The sequence below is a fragment of the Callithrix jacchus genome, chromosome 15 (assembly GCF_049354715.1).
Source record: "Callithrix jacchus isolate 240 chromosome 15, calJac240_pri, whole genome shotgun sequence".
NCBI classification, from domain to species: Eukaryota; Metazoa; Chordata; class Mammalia; order Primates; family Cebidae; genus Callithrix; species Callithrix jacchus.
In genome coordinates, this window is record NC_133516.1 from 19,233,039 (window position 1) to 19,253,034 (window position 19,996).

A 19,996-nucleotide genomic window follows, 5' to 3' on the forward strand; every position below is an offset into this window, starting at 1 on the left:
AGGCGTGTGTGTGTGTGTGTGTGTGTGTGTGTGTGTGTGTGTGTGTAGTGTGAGGTAGCTGAAAAATACCTTGAGAATTTCTACAAGGAACCATATAGGTAGTCCAAAAATAAGTATCTGAAGGCATTGGAACAAAGGTGAAGGTGAAGCTGTGGCAGAGAAGAATATGTGGGCCAAAACATGAATGGCCTCTGGCTTATCCTGTGCAGTTGCAACTGCATTTAAGTGGGTGAAGTGGAGTGGACAAGAGAGCTCAGTAGTCACTAGACCTGTTCTCAACAGCTTTTGCCTGATAAGTCATCAGGGGAGAGTCAGGACCTTGACACAATATACTTCCACTTATGATAATTTATACATTTTTAACTTTAGTAAAAATATAAGCAAAAGATAGCTAAAGCAATTTTATCAATAATAACCAAGCTATATAATGATGCACTACTTCCTTCGCTCAATGAGACATTAATTAAGTACCTAACATATGCATGGCTTTGTGCTAGTTTCCGAAAGGGCTACAAAGAAATACAGAGTACATTTCATAACACATGCAGCAAGATTCTTTCATTTTTAATTTTAATAACAATTTATTAGCTCTAGCAACACTGAATTTCAAGCAAATCCACTTACTAGCATCCATCTACTAGATACCTGCTAGTATCTCACATATAATAAAACCTCAATCTAAATTCATGTGAAAGAAAATCTGTTTTATGGATCAGAACAGTTAATGTGTATATGCAGAAACCATAGGATTTGAAAAGATCCTGTGGACATTATCAAATAAGGATGCAATGAAGTGTTTGAGGTAGACGAAAGCATTATTAAACAGTAGGTTGTTTTGGAAAAGCCTCAAAATGCCATTCTGAGAAGCACACAATCTCTAAAGATCAACAAAATAATTCTAGAAGATACATTTTTGTGCCAGGAATTAGGATATAATCAGGTATTTTCATAGAAAAATAATTTAAAAATTCATCCAGGAACAATCAGGTGACTTGCCAGAGATAGAAAAATGAAGAGCAAGATGTAAATGTCTTGATAGGGAATGTATGAAGGGCAAGTTGACCAAACTGTTGAAATTGTGATCTTTGATTTTGTGGAGGTAATTAACATCTAACTTTAATTTTACATGTATAGAAACAATAGACTCACATTGGAAAACAATGGAAAGACTTAGAGATAGAACCAGTCCCTTGCCTAAGATACCTGATACCTACTTTTAGGGTCCAAGCAGAAATTTTGGCATCCTAAACAAGAAAGAAACAGGGATTCAAATAGAAATAATTTATTTTGCAGTAGGACAGGAGCAGAGGGAGAAAGGAAAGGTGGGGCTACTGAGCACATAGAGAGTATTGTGCAGTGTTTGCTCTCTGAACAGGTCCCTGACCTTGAACTTGAGTTTCCAGCTTCATCCAACTCATAGACTGCCAAGGGAAGTCATCTGTTCTGGAGCTTTGTTCATCTTGTTGATGGGTGGGAACAGGAATGGCAGAAGGGAAGGTGTAGAGTATTTACTAGTTTGGGAGAGGACTCTTTAAACATCTTTGTTTTGAAAGTTGGAGCTCTGCAATTTCTGGTGGTTAGTCAAAGTCTGGTACATCTGTTAGGAATTAATCTTCTACTTATTTTGTATTGAAGAGTGGGTTTCTGTGCCCAGAAATAAGTTGGAGTCATGAACGACTGAGTGGTGTTTCAAACTGGTATGCTATAGAGAAGCACGACAACAAAATCAACATAGTTGCAACTAAGTACTGACCATGTGGCCTTTATGGGTGCTAAGCATGTCTTTCCCATCTTACTAGACATGAGCCTCTCTATCTCTTACAAAGTAGACTATTACCTTACATTGTGGATATCAGCTACTCAGTGACTCTATTAATATGTGAAAATTCAAAATTCTGAAGGGAAAAATTCAGAATCATCCTTCTGACTGTGGATAACATATTGCCTGTCAAGTTTACAGTTTGCCAAAAGTCAGACCCATAAGGAATTTATGCACAGATAGTTCCCAGCTTCTGATGGTTTGACTTACAATGGTAAAAAATAATACCCATTCACAGTAGAAATTGTACTTCTTTTGCAATGCTGTATAGTGGCAGTGAGCCACAGTTCCCAGTCAGTCATATATTAAAATTTATGATATTTTCAAATTATGATGAGTTTATCAAGATGTAATTTCATTTTTAAGTCAAGGAACATTTGTATTCCATAGAGAAATACAATAATCATTTTAGGAAAATAAAATATTAATGATGAAAAATATGGAATTTTAAATAGAAAAATTTAAATGGATGATATTAACAAAACAAAGTTAAATACAAGACTCATTATTATAAACTCAATCATTACAGATGGCAGTGCAGTTGGACATCATCCTCTAGAAAGCAGTTTTACAATACATATGAAGTGCTATAAAAAGTTTAGTAATCCCATTTATTGAAAAGTGCCAGAGAAAATGTAAGAGAAAGAAAGGAGCTGTATGCAAGAAGATTATTATCAAATTAAATAAATTAAAATGTTCAATTATGAGGCGATATTTCAGTGAAATAAGTCTTATCTATTTAATGAACTATTGCCTAGGTAATAAAATAGTAATTACAGCTTCTAAGTAGCACCATAAATATGTTAATATAAAAATGTTGAATGGGAACAACAGCACACTAAATTAAAAGCATATATATTATGGTTAGAGTAATAAAAAATTATCTGCACATGGATAGACACCGAAAGACATGACAGAGTCACTTTTTACTATTGTCTTGTTTTTACGTACCAAAAGAACTTTTTTACTTTTAATTTTGTGGTAACAAGGTCTGCCTTTTCTCACTCTCTTCTATACATAGGAGAGATGACTAATCTGATTGGTGCGTTTGGGGGAAAGAGTCACTGCATATCTATATCCTTGACTTTTCTCTTTTCTGGGCCTGGTAAAGACACAGGCTACAGGCATTTCTGCCTTTGCTACAGCATCCTTCTAAGGGCAAGGCTTCTGGGACAGGCCCTGTCCTTCACAGAGCACTCCTTACATTTTCCAACCTCACTGACTGTGACTAGGTACATATATCAATTCTATAGAGGTAGGAATAAGTTGTATTTTTGGTGGTTGTGACTTTGTCTGGTTTTGGTATTATGGAAATGCTGGCCTCATAGGTAAGTTCAAATATATTCCCTCTCATTTATGTATTTATGTGTTTATTTATTTATTTATGAAATAGGTTTTGTATAATTGGTATTAGTTCTTAAATGTTTGGAAGAATTCTGCAGCGAATCTGTCAGTTCCCAGGCTTAACTTTGATGAAATTCTGTTTATTCCTGCTTTGATTTTGTGAGTTATTTGTCTGTTCAGGTATTTTTTAAAATTTTTTTCATTATTCAATCTTGGTAGGTTTTATGTTTCTACACATTTATCTATTTTTTCTAGGCTTTCAACTTTGTTGACATACTTTTATTCACAATTGTCTCTTTTGATCCTCTGCATTACTATGATGTCAGTAGTAATGTTTCCTTTTTCCTTTTTATTTATTTTGTTCTTCTCCCCTTTTTTTTTTCTCAGTCTAGAGAGATAAAAGTTTGTCGGTATTGGTTATCTGTTTGATAAAACAAGTTTTTGTTTTCTTGATCTTTTCCTCAGTCTCAATTCTATTTGTTTCTACTTTAAACTTTATTATTTCTTTTTTTCTACTATTTTTGGTTGCTTTGTTTTTGCTTTTCAAGTTCCTTGAGATTATCATTAGCTTGTCTACTTGGAGTCTTTCCATTTGTTTTGCATATAGGCATTTATAGCTATAAACTTTTCTTTTATGGCTGCTTTTGCTATATCACATAGGTTCTGATATGTTGTGTTTCTATTTGTTTCCAAAACAAATTTTTAAATTTTCTTTTTAATTTCTTCATTGATTCATTGGTTGTTTATGAACATGTTGCTTTGTTTCTCAGTATTTGTTCCATTACCAAAGTTCTTTCTGTTATTTATTTCTGTTTTTACTCTATTATGGTCAGGAAATATACTTGATATGATTTACAATTTTTAGAATTTGCTGTCTTGTTTTGTGGCTTAACACATGGTCTATATTGTTGAAATGCTGAGAAGAAAAATGTATATTCTGCAGCAGTCAGAGGAAATTTTCTGTTAATGTCTCTTAGGGCCACGTGGCCTAGAGTACAGTTAAACTCTGTTTCTTCATTGACTTCCTGACCAGATGAACCTTTCTTTATCCAAAGTGAAGTATTGAAGTCTCCTACTATTTTTGTATTATAATCTATCTCTCCTTTTATATCAATTAATATTTGCTTTATATATCTGAATGCTCTTGTTTTGAGTAGATATATATATTTATTACTGTTAGATTCTTTTACAGAATTATTATATAATGACCTTCTTTGTCTTTTGTTTGTTTATTTTTGACTTAAAATCTATTTTATCCAATGTAAGTATAGCTACTCCTGATCTGTTTTGGTTTCCATCTCTTTACCCTCAGGTCTGTGTATGTCTTTGCATGTGAAGTTGTTTTCTTGTAGGCAGCCTATTTAGGTCTTATTTTTAAACTATTTAGCCACTGTATGTCTTTTAATTGTAGAATTTAGTTCATTTACATTTAATATTATCTTTAATAGGTAAGTCTTTTTCCTACCATTTTGTTATTTGTTTCCTAGTTTTTGTGTAATTCTTCTCCTTTATTACTGTATTTATATGTGGTTAAGTGATTTTATTTGGTAGTATATTTTAAATTGTTGCTTTTTAACTTTAGAGTGTTTTATATATTTTTGGTTTTTTGTTACCATGAGGCTTACTAAAATCATCCTATAGTGTCTGGGTATGGTGGCTCACATCTGTAATCCCAGCACTTTGGGAGGCAAAAGTGGGTGAATCACCCAAGGTCAGGAGTTCAAGATCAACCTGGTCAACATGGTGAAACCTCATCTCTACTAAAAATATAAAAAATTAGCTGGGTGTGGTGGTGGGCATCTATAATCCTAACTACTCAGGGGGCTGAGGCAAAAGAATTGATTGAAACCAGAAGGCGGAGGAGGCTGGAGTGAGCTGAGATTTTGCTCTATCCTGGGCAATAAAAGTGAAACTCTGTCTCTAAAAGAAAAAAAAATTATTCTATAATCATTCTATAGTTATAACAAATATTTAAAACTAATACTGACTTAACTATAAATGCAACAACAACAACAAAAAGAAATTAAACAACTTTCCTGGCATAAACCTGGTATACATTATGAATTAATTCCCTTCTTCCTCTACATTTTGAATTTTTTGGGTCACCATTCACATTTTTATATTGCTTATTATTTTACAAATTTTTGTAGTTATTCTTACTTTTAATAATTTTATGTTTTGGTCTTCTTACTAAAGACGTAAGTGCTATAAACACTACAATTACAATACTAATATTACAATTACATTGGCATCCTTTTCTTTCAGCTTGAAGAATTGCCTTTAGTATTACTTGTACGATAGGTGTGGTAGTGATAAATTCTCTCAGCTTTTGTTTGTCTGGGAAAGTCTTTATCTCCTCTTCATGTCTGAAGGATAAGTTCACTGGGCACAGTGTTCTTGTTTAACATTTTTTTCCCCCTCAGAACTCTGAATATATTGTCCCATTCTCTCCTGACCTGTAAGTTTTGGCTAAGAAGCCTGTTGCCAGGGATGTTAGATCTTCCTTTGTGTTTTTTCCTTCTTTTCTCTCACTGCCTCCAGGATCCTCTCTTTGCTTGCAAACTTTGAGAATCGGACTATAATATTTCTTGGGGTATTCTTATTTGTGTTGAATCTGATTGGTGACCTTAGACCTTCCTGTACCTGGCTATTTATATCTTTCTGCAGGTAAAAAAAAGTTTTCTGTTGTTTCTTCCCACCATTTTGTCTTTCTCACTTCCCTCTTTAACTCCAATAACCTAAATGTTGCTCTTTTTATGTCATCCAATAGATACGAAAGCTTTTTTTCCTTTTTATTCTTTATTCATTTTCTTCTTCTGATTATTTTCAAAGAGTTTGTCTTCAAGCTCACTGATTCTTCTGTTTTCTTTCTTTCTTTTTTTTCATCAATTCAGCTGTTGATACTCTGTTGCATTTTTTAATTTCATTCACTGTATTTTTCAGCTCCAGGATTTCTGGGGGTTTGTTTTGTTTTAGTTATTGAAATATTTTTGTTAAGTTTCTTTGATAAATTCCAGATTGATTTTCTCTGTTTTCTTGAAATTTGTTTTCTTAAAATTGCTTTGTTGAATTATTTGTCTTAGGGATTATACATTTTCATTACTATAGGGCTAGTTGCCTTATTTTGTCTGCTTGATGAGGTTGTATTTTCCTGAATATTCTTGATGATGTTTGTAGAGTGTGATGATGTTTACATTGAGTGCTTAGGTATATATTTTAGTCTTCACATGCTGGCTTTTCATGTGCCTGTCCTTCCGAGGGCCTTCTGGAGATTCTAAGCTGATTGTTGCACTTCCTGAGCCTGTGACCACAGTGGCCATCTTAGCTCTAATAGATTTTCTAACCCCAGGATTGTCATGAGTCTCACAAAGGATCAGAGGTTAACATGGCTTTCCAGCCTAGATAGAACTGGGGAAGATCTAAGTAGGGTACTAAGGTTGTGTGAGAATGGTGCCCAGGTACAGAAGACTATCCCAGTGGCATAGATAGGCATGCCTCCCAGCAGGTCTTGCACAGGCAGGAATGGTTTCCAACTATAGCAAGAAGAGCTAAAGATAGGACTAGACTCCCTTGAGATCTACTATGGGCTGAAGAGCCATCTCCTTTGTCCAGGCAGGTACACATTTATCAGCAAGTCCTTGTACAGATAGGATAGATTCCTGTTTGTAGTGAAATGGACCAAATCTAACACTGAGCCTCTTTGGGATCTGCTGTGGAAAAGAAGTTGGCTGGTATGCTTGTCTAGAAGGGTTAGAATCCCAGGCTGGGAAATATGGGCAAGCCTCCTCTGAGTTGTGTGAGCAGCCCTGACCTGGGAGGTCACCTGAAGAAGCCTGGAGCAGTACCACAGGGCAACTCTCAGGTTCTACTGCCAAGATCAATGTTACTGAGCCAACCAGCCTTTTTTACAAGGGACTAGTGTGCTCGGTTTCTTCAGAACCACATGGCAGCTGGTTTTAGTTGTAAGTTCAAGACCAAACAGGGCTGTAGCAAAGCTGCTTGGGGGACTAGATTATTAACTGGACTTGAACCTGGAAGCAAGCTCAGCAGATCAGCCACCTGGATGTTGATCTGCACTTATAAAACAACCCTCCAAGGTATTGAGAGCTAGCAGGGTTTCACAGACTCCTACCTGAATCCTGAGGCTCTCACAGAGAGATTTTTGATGCTAGGTAGATACAGAACTTTCGTTGTTTCGGGGTTTTTTAGCAGGTTACCTTCTATTTCACTATTTTGGTGCCATCAATCCTTCTATGATTCTTTTCATTACATTTACAAGATTGTCTCATTTGTCCAACAAATTTAATCTCACTGTATCTGAGAGACCCATTGTTACTATGGAGGTTGTATGTTGAAAATAATACCAAAATTAGATGAATGTAAATTTAAACTATCAAATTGTATAGGCAATAAAAATATTTTATCTTTTTATTTTCTTAGTTATTGAACAGAAAGTCTGAAAGTATCTGATTATCTTTTGTTAGAACAGTATATTTTTAAAATATTAAAAATTTGATTTAAATGATCAATAATTCAAAATTAGTCATTAATGTAACTAGGTATTCACTGTTATCACTCTCAGCTAAAACTGAGTAAACTGAAGATTACAGAGGATTAATGAACACATCAGGGTCACAGAAGTAGTAAGTGGAATGGTACTTAATCATGAGGCTATTCAAGTGTCATTGTGAATTCACAAACTGGTTACAGAAAGAGTAGAGATTGTTTATGCCAAAGTAGGTGGCGCCCTATTCTTAGAACTATAGATGGCATTGCTCTTTATCAACACTGACAAGCTTGTCACATAATCTAACCCTAGTGCAAGTTTGTGACAAAAGTCTCTTTTGAAAGGTCTTTAGACACAAGTGTCTCTTTGCTGGGATCTGTGAACTGAATCATGGTTACAGAAAGGATGACAATCATTCTGCAGGGCTTGAGGGTGAACGTCAGCAATTATGACAGTTTTCACAACTGCTTAGTATCAAGACAGAGAATCTGAAAGGTGGTTTTTTGGGGACTTTGCAGAAAAAATATTATCTACTGATAAATGGAATAATGTCTGATAATGTGCTGAAAGATTCTCCAAAGGGTGGAGCTTACCTGGAGGAAGTTTTTGAATTATAATATTTGCAACCTTGCATTTTAGAGAGCTTTTGTCTGTGGAGGTAGAAAGGATGGTCACCTCTCAAGGATACTGGAAAAAAAATTAGGTTTAATCTAAATTGTACCATTTGACCTCCAGGATTTCTTTCAGTTCTAGGTGAAAGATAATTTTAAGGGGAAAAAAAATCCACTCTTTCACACCTCACCATTTTCATTTTCATAAGTTGTCATCCTTGCATCAGCTCATCTCTGAAATTCTACAAAGAGGAAGCTGATAAAAACAATTTATCTTCTTTTGCCAACTATCTCATCTGTTTAGCAATGAATATCTTAAAATAGAGGGGTGATACAACCTTTATCTTGTAGAAAGGATGTGGGAAACTCAGAGATAAATAATTATTACAATTCTAATTTATTAGGAATAAGTGACAGAAAATTATATCAAAGTATTAAAAGATAAGAAGAGGAGTTAACTGCTTTTTAGTTATTTAATAAATGCTAACTTTGGGCTAGGTACAGTTCTAGAAATAAGATATAGCATTGAATGAAAACAAAAACATTCTAGATATCTGTGGGAATATAAAAATGTGCATGTAAGCCAATAACTACGTGTCCATTGGTGAAAAGGATTATGAATAAAAAACAAGAAAGATGCTGGAGAGTGAGGGGTTGGGTTATGTGATATTTTATATATGATGGTCATGGGAAGCTTCTTGGATGAGGTGACATTTCAGGACAGTGATTGCTATGAGAAACCATAGCATGTTGGATATCCAGAGAAAAACAATCTAGGCAAAGGGTACAGCAAATGTAAATGGTCTGAAGTGGGACTATTCCTTTGATATCTGAGGAAGAGCAAGGAAATCAATGTGATTGGTGAAGAATGTGTCAAGGAGAGGAGATGGTATCAGAGAAACAAAGGATTAGTCTGTTCTCATACTGCTATAAAAAATTGCCCAAGACTGGGTAAATTATTAAAAAGGGAAATTTAATTGACTCACAGTTTCACTTGGTTGGGGAGGCCTCGGGAAACTTACAATCACGGTGGAAGCAGAAGCAGTCTGCAGATGAGAGAGCATGCAAAGGAAGTAAAGGGGGAAGAGCCACCTATGAAACTATCAGATCTCATGAGAACTCACTATCATGAGAACAGCATGGGGTAACCACTTCCAAAATCCAATCATCTCCCACCAGGTCCCTTCCTCAACACTTGGGGATTACATTTTGAGCTGTATTTGGGTAGAAATAGAAAGCAAGACCATATTATTTTGCCCCAGCCTCTCGCAAATGTCATGTTTTTTTTTTTTTCACATTTCAAGACTAATTATTTGAGACAAGTGAAGTCCCTTCCACTGAGAAACCTGTAAAATAAAAAGTCAACTCCTTCCAAGACACAATGCGGATATAGGCATTGGGTAAATACATCATTTCAAATGGAAGAAATTGGCCAAAACAGACATGCTATAGGCCCCATGCAACTCCAAAACCCAATAGGGCAGTTATTAAATCTTACAGCTTCAAAATAGTCTTCTTGACTCCATGTCTCACATCCAGGGTACACTGATTAGCGGGGTGGGCCCCCAGTCTTAGACAGTTCCTTCATGGGCTGGTATTCAGTGACCTGTGGCTTTTCCAGGTATACATTGTAAGCTATGGGTGGGTCTATCATTCCAGGGTCTGAAGACTGGTGATCCTCTTTTCATAGCTCTGCTAGGCAGTGTCTCAATAGGGACTCTGTGTGGGGCCTCCAACCCCACATTTATTTGCCTTCTGCACCACCCTAGCAGAGGTTTTTCATAAGAGCTCTGATCCTGCAGCCGGCTTCTGCCTGGGCATCCAGCGATTTTCATGCATCCTTTGAAATTCAGGTTGAGGTTCCCAAACCTCAATTCTTGACTTCTATGGACTTACAGGCACACACCACGTGGAAACCACCAAGGCTTGGGATTTGCACTCTCTGCAAAAATAACCCAAGCTGTACCTTGGCCCCTTTCAGCCACAGCTGGAATGCATGGCACCAAGTTTCAAGGGTGCATACAGCAGTGAGGCCCTGGGCCCAACCCATGAAACCAGTTTTTCCTCCTAGGTCTCTGGGCCTGTGATGGAAGGGACTGCCTCAAAGAACTCTGTCATGCCCCGGAGATATTTTCTCCATTGTGTTGGCTATTAATGTATGGCTCCTCATTATTTATGCAAATTTCTGCAGCCAGCTTCAATTTCTTCCCAGAAAATAAAGTTTTCTTTTCTATGAAGTCTCTAGGAAGTTCCAAACTTTCCCACATCTTTCTGTCTTTTTCTGAGCCCTCCAAACTGTTCCAATCTCTGCATGTTACTGAGTTCCAAAGTGGCTTCTACATTTTCTACATCTTTTAGAAGCACCTCACTGCCTCAGTACTAATTTACTGTATTAGTCTATTTTCACAGTGCTCTAAAGAACTACTCAAGATGGGTAAATTTTAAAGAAAATATGTTTATTGGACCCATATTTCCATATAGCTGGGGAAGCCTCAGAAAACTCTCAATCATGATGGCAGGGGAAACAGGCACATCTTACGTGGCAGTAGGTGAGAGAGTGTGTGAAGGATGTGAAGGGGAAAGAACACCTTATACACCATCATGAGAACACTCACTGTCACAAGAACAGTATGGGGCAACCGCCCCTAGGATCCAATCATCTCCCACCGTATCCCTCCCTCAACACCTGGTGATTACTATTAGGGATGATAGTTGGGTGGGAACACAAAGTCAAACTATATCAGGCCATGTAATATATAGGACCTTGGAGATCATACTCCAAGGTGCAGAATTTGAACTTTATTCTAAATGTAAAAGCCTTAGATGGTTTTGAGCAGAAGAGAAACACAATTATGAATTGAGTTGTAAGATAATCATACTGCTGTCTGGAAATTAGACCATGAGTGGACAAGGATTAAAATCCAGTGAACAATGAAAAGGTCCAATAAAGTATTAATCATCCAAATGAGAGACTACAGGGACTGGACTAATGTCCAGTTGAGAAGTGAGCAGGATCAGATTTGAGGTAAACTGTAAACTACAGCTAACAGGATTTAATAATGGATTGGACACAGTGTATGAGAGAAAGAATGTATTCAAGAGTATCTTCAAGACGTTGGCTCGCTGGCTAAAGAAACAGATACAGTTAAGCTGAGAAGAGTAGAATCTCAGGTTTTTGTTTCATTTGCTGTTGGTGGGGGACAAAGAGGCTGAAAGAGGGAAGAAAAGGAGGAGAAATGGTATCAACAATTTTGTTTTGTTCATGTTTAGTTTGTGATTCCTATTAGACATCTTAGTGGAAATACTGAGCTAGTACTGTATATCAAGAGTGGAGTTTAAAAAACAAATGAGTCTGGAGTTTTAAATTCAGGTGGTTTTAGATAAGTTTTAGTTAAGAAGACTTGACAGATGTCTGGAAGGAGAAATCAGAGGCTGTCTATTGTCCTGAGAATTGCTTCCCATTGGGATTTACCCTAATGGGGGAGGGGGGGATTTTTCAGCCAGGGTAGATTTTTGTGTTTGTATTTAACTTAAAACACTTTCCTCTAAAGTACTTCAAATCTAAACCATGTCTCATAATCTTTGCACAGCGAAATGCCGACCTCATGACTGTCAAAATAGACACTCAGTTCAAGTTAAAACAATAACAATTTAAGCTGCTCCTATTAAATAAGTGTTCAGAGCACACCACGTGTAGTTGATAACTGTGGGCACTTAATTCATACTTTTGGTTGAATGAGAGGCTGATTGGCACTGAAAGACAGTGTATTAATAGATAAAGTGAATAAGCATTGTATAAAACTTTAATATTAAATGTAAATTAATTTAATTTTTAAATTTCTGGACAGTGCATGCTCTTACTTTTTAATAGGGAGAGTTTTAAAAGCCGTTAATAATAAAAACAGGCTCCAAAACACATCCTGTTTAAATAATTAACAAAATAAACTTTCTGCAAAAGTTTGAAATTATCATTTTATACAAGTTATTAATATATTCAATAAACATTACTTTTATATTTTAGTTTAAAAACAATTTGGTCTGAAGAAGATTTTTTACCCTAATCTTTTCCATAGAACCATATTATTGATTCTGGCAATTTACATTGTTCTTACTATGTTAAATAGTTTAATTTAAACTATAAGCCTCATGACTTATAAAAACTGGATTAAATAGAGCTTTTGAAAATGTCTTACAAACTCAGTAAGAAAGTAAGAAGTATGAGGATTAAAATATAAAGTCTAACACCACAGTTTATTGTTTTCTTCTCCAGAAAACTCAAAATATAGGGTGGAGACTATTAGTCTTTTCTAGCTTTATTTTAATCATGTTCTAACAGATAATACACTGAAAACATGGTAATTTAATGGAGGAATTATCTCAGTGCTGGAAAATTATAAAAATTAAGAACATTTTCCCATAAAATTTTATAGTACTATAGACAAGACACAGTCATGTTTGTATTTAATGACTATAAGTTATCAGATGCCTACTAAGTTCCAGGTACCAAGCAAGATACTTTGTCATTTCTCTGACAATCTCAAGATGAGAATGTGGGGGTTGTCAGGGACACAGTAATACACAAAAACAGCAACTGATAACATTCATCAGAATACAATGATTTAAAGTATCTATGACCTGCAATAAACTCAGAGAATAAAAGCATGAAAAGTACCAGTTTTAGAGGAAAAGAGAATCTTTATAAAAGCAAATTTTCTTTCCTTAACAACTGTATTGTTTAAGTTGGACAGAGAGGGTTAATTCTAATGTTTCCTTGGGAGGATTTATTTTTATTTATTTATTTATATATTTTTCAGAGTCGGACTCCCTCACGGTGAGGTAGCAGTTTAGGCTTAAAAACGATTAAATAGCATAAGAAACTTAATCTCAACCTACTTAATTTCCTAGGATTCCTGGCTGCAATGCCAGGCTGTTTTGTAAATGTGCAACCTGAGATCATGAAGAGTTGGAATTTGCTCGTGCAGTTAGCTAAGCAATACAGAAGAAAAGTATCAGTACTTGAACTCAGAAGATCCATGCTTACACCTTCCATTATTTGTGTGAGTTTGGGCAAAACTCTTCCTTTCTTTCAGGTCTCAATCTACTACCTATTGGTATAAAAGGATGTCAGTGAATGTATTAGTCAGAACTCTTTCAGAAGTAAATAATAGAAACACAAGTCAAAATACATTAAGAAAATATGAAATTTATTTGTGCATAAAACTGCAAATTCTAGGGTTATAACTCTGTGTATGGCTGGATCAAGAGGCTTGCTTTATGTAATCAGGCATTGTACCTCTCCAGCTTTCAGTTCTGCTTTTTTCATAGAGTTGCATTCATTTGTTTTTTTATTGGCTTTAGGCTTTTCTTTTATCTTCTTGATAAAGAGTTTTCTTCCCTGATAATTATAGTAAAATATCTAAAATGGAGCCTCATTGATCTGACTTGAGCCGTATACTCTACCTTTAGAATCATTAATTAGTTTATTAATTTATTTACTAGTTACTATTTGAGCTCTACTATGTGATAGACACTGTCCTAACATTTGTGAAACAATGATGAACAAAAATAAAACACATAAATGTATAACATAGCTGCTTTTATAAAGCATTCATTCTGATGGAACAGTCAGGCAATGCAGTAATGCATGAATAAAAAATATTCTGTCATTCTCGTCATGTTACAAAGAAAAATAAAGCAGGGAAAGAGAACAGGGTCATGGTGGCTACTTTATATAGGGTTATCAGAGAGGTCTTTTCTTATCAGAAAATTCTTCTGGAAGAAAACTGATGCTGGCAAAAAGCAGCAAGTTTAAGATGTGCACTTGTTGCATCTCAGGAATAGCAAGAAGACCAGTATGGCCAGGTCAGGATGGTCTAGGAGGAGAGTAATAACGTATAAGGATGGGGAAGTAGCTAGTGTCAGATTTAATTTTAAGTGAATTGTAAACCTTGGAGGATTGTGAACAGTAGAGTAATAAGATAATTATCTAACTTATGTTTTGCAAAGATCTTCTGCTACATAGAGAATAAACTGTAGGACCAAAGTGAAAATGGTGCTACTCTGGGTTTTTGCAACAAGGTAGCCCTGAGACACTGACTGTGTCTTACTCAACTCTTTATGCTATTTCTGTTTGGATCAGGATTTGACACATATTAAACACAAAATAAATGTAGTCTAACATAATGGGTATTTGGGTTGGTTTCAAGTCTTTGCTATTTTGAGCAGTGCCACAATAAACGTATGTGTGCAACTGTCTTTGTAATAGAATGATTAATAATCCTTTGGGTGTATACCCAGTAATGGGATTGCTGGGTCAAATGGTGTTTCTAGTTCTGAAGTGCTTCTGCACAGCAGAAGAAACTATCATCAGAGTAAACAGGCAGCCTACAGAATGGGAGAAAAGTTCTGTAATCTACTGATCTGACAAAGGGCTAATATCCAGAATCTACAAAGAATTTAAACAAATTTACAAGAAAGAAACAACCCCATCAAAAAGTGGTCAAAGGATATGAGACATTTATGTGGCCAACAAATATATGAAAAAAGTTCATCGTCACTGGTCATTAGAGAAATGCAAATCAAAACCACAGTGAGATACCATCTCAGGCCAGTTAGAATGGCAATCATTAAAAAATCAGGAGACAGATGCTGGAGAGGATGTGGAGAAACAGGAACGCTTTTACAATGTTGGTGGGAGTGTAAATTAGATCAACCATTGTGGAAGACAGGGGGGTGATTCCTCAAGGATTGTCATTCTTATACGTATACCCTGATATACGTATATCAGGAGTTCTCAAATGTGTATGCTTACTAGGGCATTTTAATATGAAGTTAGATGTTTAAATTTACAGTATAAATTTAAAATTTGTTAGACCAATTGAGAGACCATCATTAATCCACATTTCCTACAACACTTCTATGCATGTCAGACATATTGCATTTTGCCAATCTGGTGGACATACGAGTTTGGTTTAAATTTGCATTCTTCATTAATTGTACTAATAAGGTTTCATTATTAAAGTTATTAGTAAGATGAAGCATATTTTCATATTTTAATAAGCTTATCTCATTTATCTTTTGCAAAACGACTTTGCATGACTTTTGCTTTTTTTCTATTTGGTTGCATTTGTTATAATTGATTTATTGGTCTTTTAAAATATTCTCGAAATGAAGTCTTTATTATATACTATGCAGTGGTTATTCTTCCTAATTTTGGATTCCCTGCTGATGTTTCTATTTTGTCTTTGATGAACAGAGTACTTCATTTTAATATAGTTATATACAACTAGTTTTTAAGGATTTGTTTTTGTGTCTTATTTAATTAGAAAAATTCTTTAATTCATGGTGAGAAATTTATTCTCCTGTATTTTTTCTGACAATTTTGAGTTTTTTAATATTTGAGTTCTTAACAGATGTAAAGTTAATTTTTGTGTATAGTATGGATTAGAGACCACGTTCATTCGTTTGTTTTTCTGTAACTATCTACTTGCCCCACAGCATATATTGAAGCATCCCTCATTTTCCCGTTGATCTGTAATACTATCATGTCTTACATCACAATTCCATATATGCTTAGGTCTATTCGTACTCTCTATTCTATCCCACTATTCAGTTTTCTACCCACTGAGGATTTATAAAAAAGTTTAATTTTCTGACATATATATGTCAGAAAAAAATATGTATATACCACTGCTTTCTCCTTTTTGCCTTGTTCTTCTTTTGCTTCTTCATCTTCTTGACTTGAATAAGGTGATAAGAGTGAAGGTAGAATAAACTTCCTGAACCATGAAATAGCCATGAGAATGGAAGCCATACACTAAGAATGACAAAGATAGAAGATGCTTGAGCAATGATATTACAAATTCACCAAAGCATCTGTCTACTACCTACCTTGGGACAACTTGGTATGTGAGGTAAACCAAAGCTCTGTTTGCTAATTCTGTGGACTTTCATGTGACATTCAGGAGGTATGTTGCTCTTCAAGTAAGAATCTGCCATGGAGTGGGAGTGGGGATGGGGGAGAAGTTTGCTGACAGCTTTTCTCTGTAGTACTGTTGTCATCTGCTGCAACTTTCTAGTTAAAGCCACACTTTTAACAGCTCACAGATAATGAGCAAGTACAGTGGGGGTATTAGGAAGTGACCATTGCCACCCAGTGCAGGACTACCTTATGGATGTCCTTTAAACAAGAACTCCCCATGGTCTGGCCACAAGGCTTTAGGAGAGCCACTCATCAGCCTGAAGTTTTTCTGATATAATTCTCCTGCTTTCCTACTCTCCATTCACAGGTGTCAGACCAGGCTGTATTTGCTAACTATCCCCATAGGCTAAATCTGGCCCACAGCCTGTTTTGTGTATGACCCAGAAACTAAGAATGATTTACATATTTCAAAGAATAATAAAAGCAACAAAAACAGAAACATATAATAGAAAATGTATGTGACCCACAAAGCTTGAAATATTTGCTTTCTGGTCATTTGCACAAAAAGGTTTGCCAATCCCTGCTGATCTCTGGCAAAGATTTTTCCTATCTGCTCCTGCTGCCTTTTCCTTTTTTTTTCTCACCACGCACATTAGCCATCATGCTTTTGCAAGTCTAACTCTGTCTTGGCATCCTCCTTCCCGGAATACTTAAATTGACACATTTGGTTTCCATCACATTAAATTATAAAGATGCAATCATTAAAAGGGCAGACTCAGGATCAGGATTCAGGGCTGGTCTGTGAACCTAACACACCAGATTTCTTTGATGATACTCTCACAGAAAAAAAAAAAAGAATGAAAAATTTTAGAGATAATAAAAGGATTCAGTAATGAGAAAAATAAATTTGGTTTCTGCCATTATTAACCAGTTAGCCTAGTGATATGTAATGATCAATTTAAATGTCCAAAGACTGGGGCACATTTTCAACTTGACTCAATCCTGTGAAACTGATGTTTTGCTACTCTATTCCGTTGAAATCCTTTCCTTCATTCTCATTCTTAACGTGTACCTGTTTTTCTATTGCTTTCTGGACATCTCTACTTGGATGTGCAATAGGCATTTTAAGATTACTGTGTCTAGGTTGGATGTGGCGACTCATGCCTGTAATCCCAGCATTTTGGGAGGCAGAGGTGGGTGAATCACCTGAAGTCAGGAGTTGGAGACCAGCCTGGCAAACATGGCGAAACTCAGCCTCTACTAAAAATACAAAAATTAGCCAGGTGTGGTGGCTCATGCCTGTAATCCCAGCTACTCTGGAGGCTGAGGTAGGAGAATTTCTTAAACTCCAGAGGTGGAGGTTCCAGTGAGCTGACATCGCACCACTTCACTCCAGCCTGGGCCACAGAACAAGACTGTCAAAAAGAAATATTGTTCTCTGCCATTTCTCACCTTAAAAGAAAAGAAAAAGGAAAAGAAAGAAGAAAGAGATAAAGAAAAGAAAGAAAGAGAGAGAGAGAAAAGAGAAGGAGGAAGGGAGGGAAGGAAAGAAAGATTGCCACATCCAAAATGAAATTTCTGACTTTCTCTTTCAAACCTGTTCTCTCTCAGTCTTCCCACTTTAATTTTTTGTCTGCTCCATCCTATCAATTTCTTAGGCAAAAAGCTTTGAAATCATTTTTGACTAATCTTTTACCATCATATCTCACATCTAGTCAATCAGTGTTAGCTCTACTGTAAAATAATATCCAAATTCTAACCTCTTCCTCCTATGACATACGGCGATCACCAAGCCATCTCTTGCCTGGATTATTGTAATAACCTTCTATATGAAATCGTTGCTTCTCTCCTTATATCCACTTATAGTCTATTTTCAACACACCAGGAAGAATAATCCTACTACATCTCAATTTAGATCTGTTTCCTCTGCTCAAAACTTAACAATACCTTTTGCTTTCATTCGAAGTAAAAGATGAGGTCTTTAGAATGGTCTGTCATGCCCTATACATTTTAAATCTCTTTCCCTTTATGGTTTCATCTTAAAATACTATCTTCCTGGCTTATTTCATCACAGCTGCACTGGCCTCTGCTCTTTTTTGAACATTTTGTACATGATTCTACCTTAGGGAACTTGCACATGCTATTTCTGGAATACTTTCCTACCAGGTACCACTTGATTTGCTTCATGTCTTTTAAGTTATTTCTTAAACATCACCTCATTGAGGACTTCCATTGTCACCTTATTTTAAACCGTTACCTCCTCCAACCTTCTCAATATTCCATGACTATGTAGTTTAGGTTTATCACTGTTTAATAAGCTATATATTTAGTGTATCCATTTTATCATCTGCATTCCTTATCTAGAATGTAACTTCCTGAAAGGAAAGAATTTTTGTCTATTTTATTCATGGCTCCTGGGTTGCACAACTCCAGAGGCAACTTTTCTATTATTGCAGAAAATACATCGCAAATGATAGATCCTTAAAAATATTTTGTGAGGCCAGCATGGTGGCTCATACCTATAATCCTGCTCTTTGGAAGGTCGAGGTGGGTGAATCACTTGAGCTCAAGAGTTTGCAACTAGGCTAGACAGCATGGACATACCCCATCTCTACAAAGAATTCAAAAATGTGCTGGGCATGGTGGCATGTCTTGGTAGTCACAACTACTCAAGAGGCTTAGGCAGAAGAATTGCTTGAGCCTGAGAGGTAGAGGTAGTAGTGAGATTAGTGAGATGAGAGCATGCCATTGCACTCCAGTCTGGGTGACAGGAGTGAAACCCTCTCTCTCTCTCTCTCACATGATAAATAATAATTATTTAATAGTCATGTAAATATATTTTTTGCATAGCATCATGTAAAATTATTTACTAGATAAATAATAACTAATAAATAATTGTACATGATGCTATGCAAAAAAATAAAAAAGGTAGAAACCCCAAAGCCTGTCTCTGAAAAGGAAAAAAGGCTAGAGAAGTCATGTCAAATTATTAGAAAGTTCTGCTTTTGCATAACATGACTATTATATTTAAAATAATTATTTCTATTTTTTAATATTTTTCTACTTTCTTTATTGTTTTAATTTTATTATCAAATAAATAAATATTGTGGTAAAAATTATCATAAATAATAATTTTAAAAACCACCACCCTTGCTGTATTGGACCTCATATATCTTTGCTGTATTTCACCCTCATCTTCCAGGAAGTATTCTCTGCTATTTCCCACCCTTGATCCAGATCTCTGCTTGACTCAGATCACCTAGAGGCTGTTGGATTTTTTAAATAGAGTCATGCAGTCAATAGACATTTAGAAAAAGCACAGCATTAATAGAAGCAGGAAATTTAATTCACAAAAAATGATTTCAAAAAATAAATAAAAGCCTCTTTAGATAGCAATGTGATCTATTCCAGGTCAGCTCGGTTAAGAGATATGAGCAGTTTGCAGACTTCATCTTTCCTAAATTGGTGTGTGGGGGTTGTGAATGTGTGTTCATTTTTTTTCTCTATTTTGGAAAAGGGGAACAAAGCAATACATTACAAAAATAACAAAATAAGTGAACTAAAATCACAGAAATACTGTTCAATTAAAAATAAGTGAAGCAAGCTTAAGGTTTAGCTAAGGACTTTTCCTGAGAATCACAAATTAAAAAGAATAACTCAGGCTCCCCTTTATAAATAACCACATATCCTCTTGAACTCACATTGTTTGTTAAAAAGAAGCCTGTTCATTTAAACAGTAATACTTTGTATTACTGACTATTCTTTGGAGGTAAATTAAAAATAATAGAGAATGG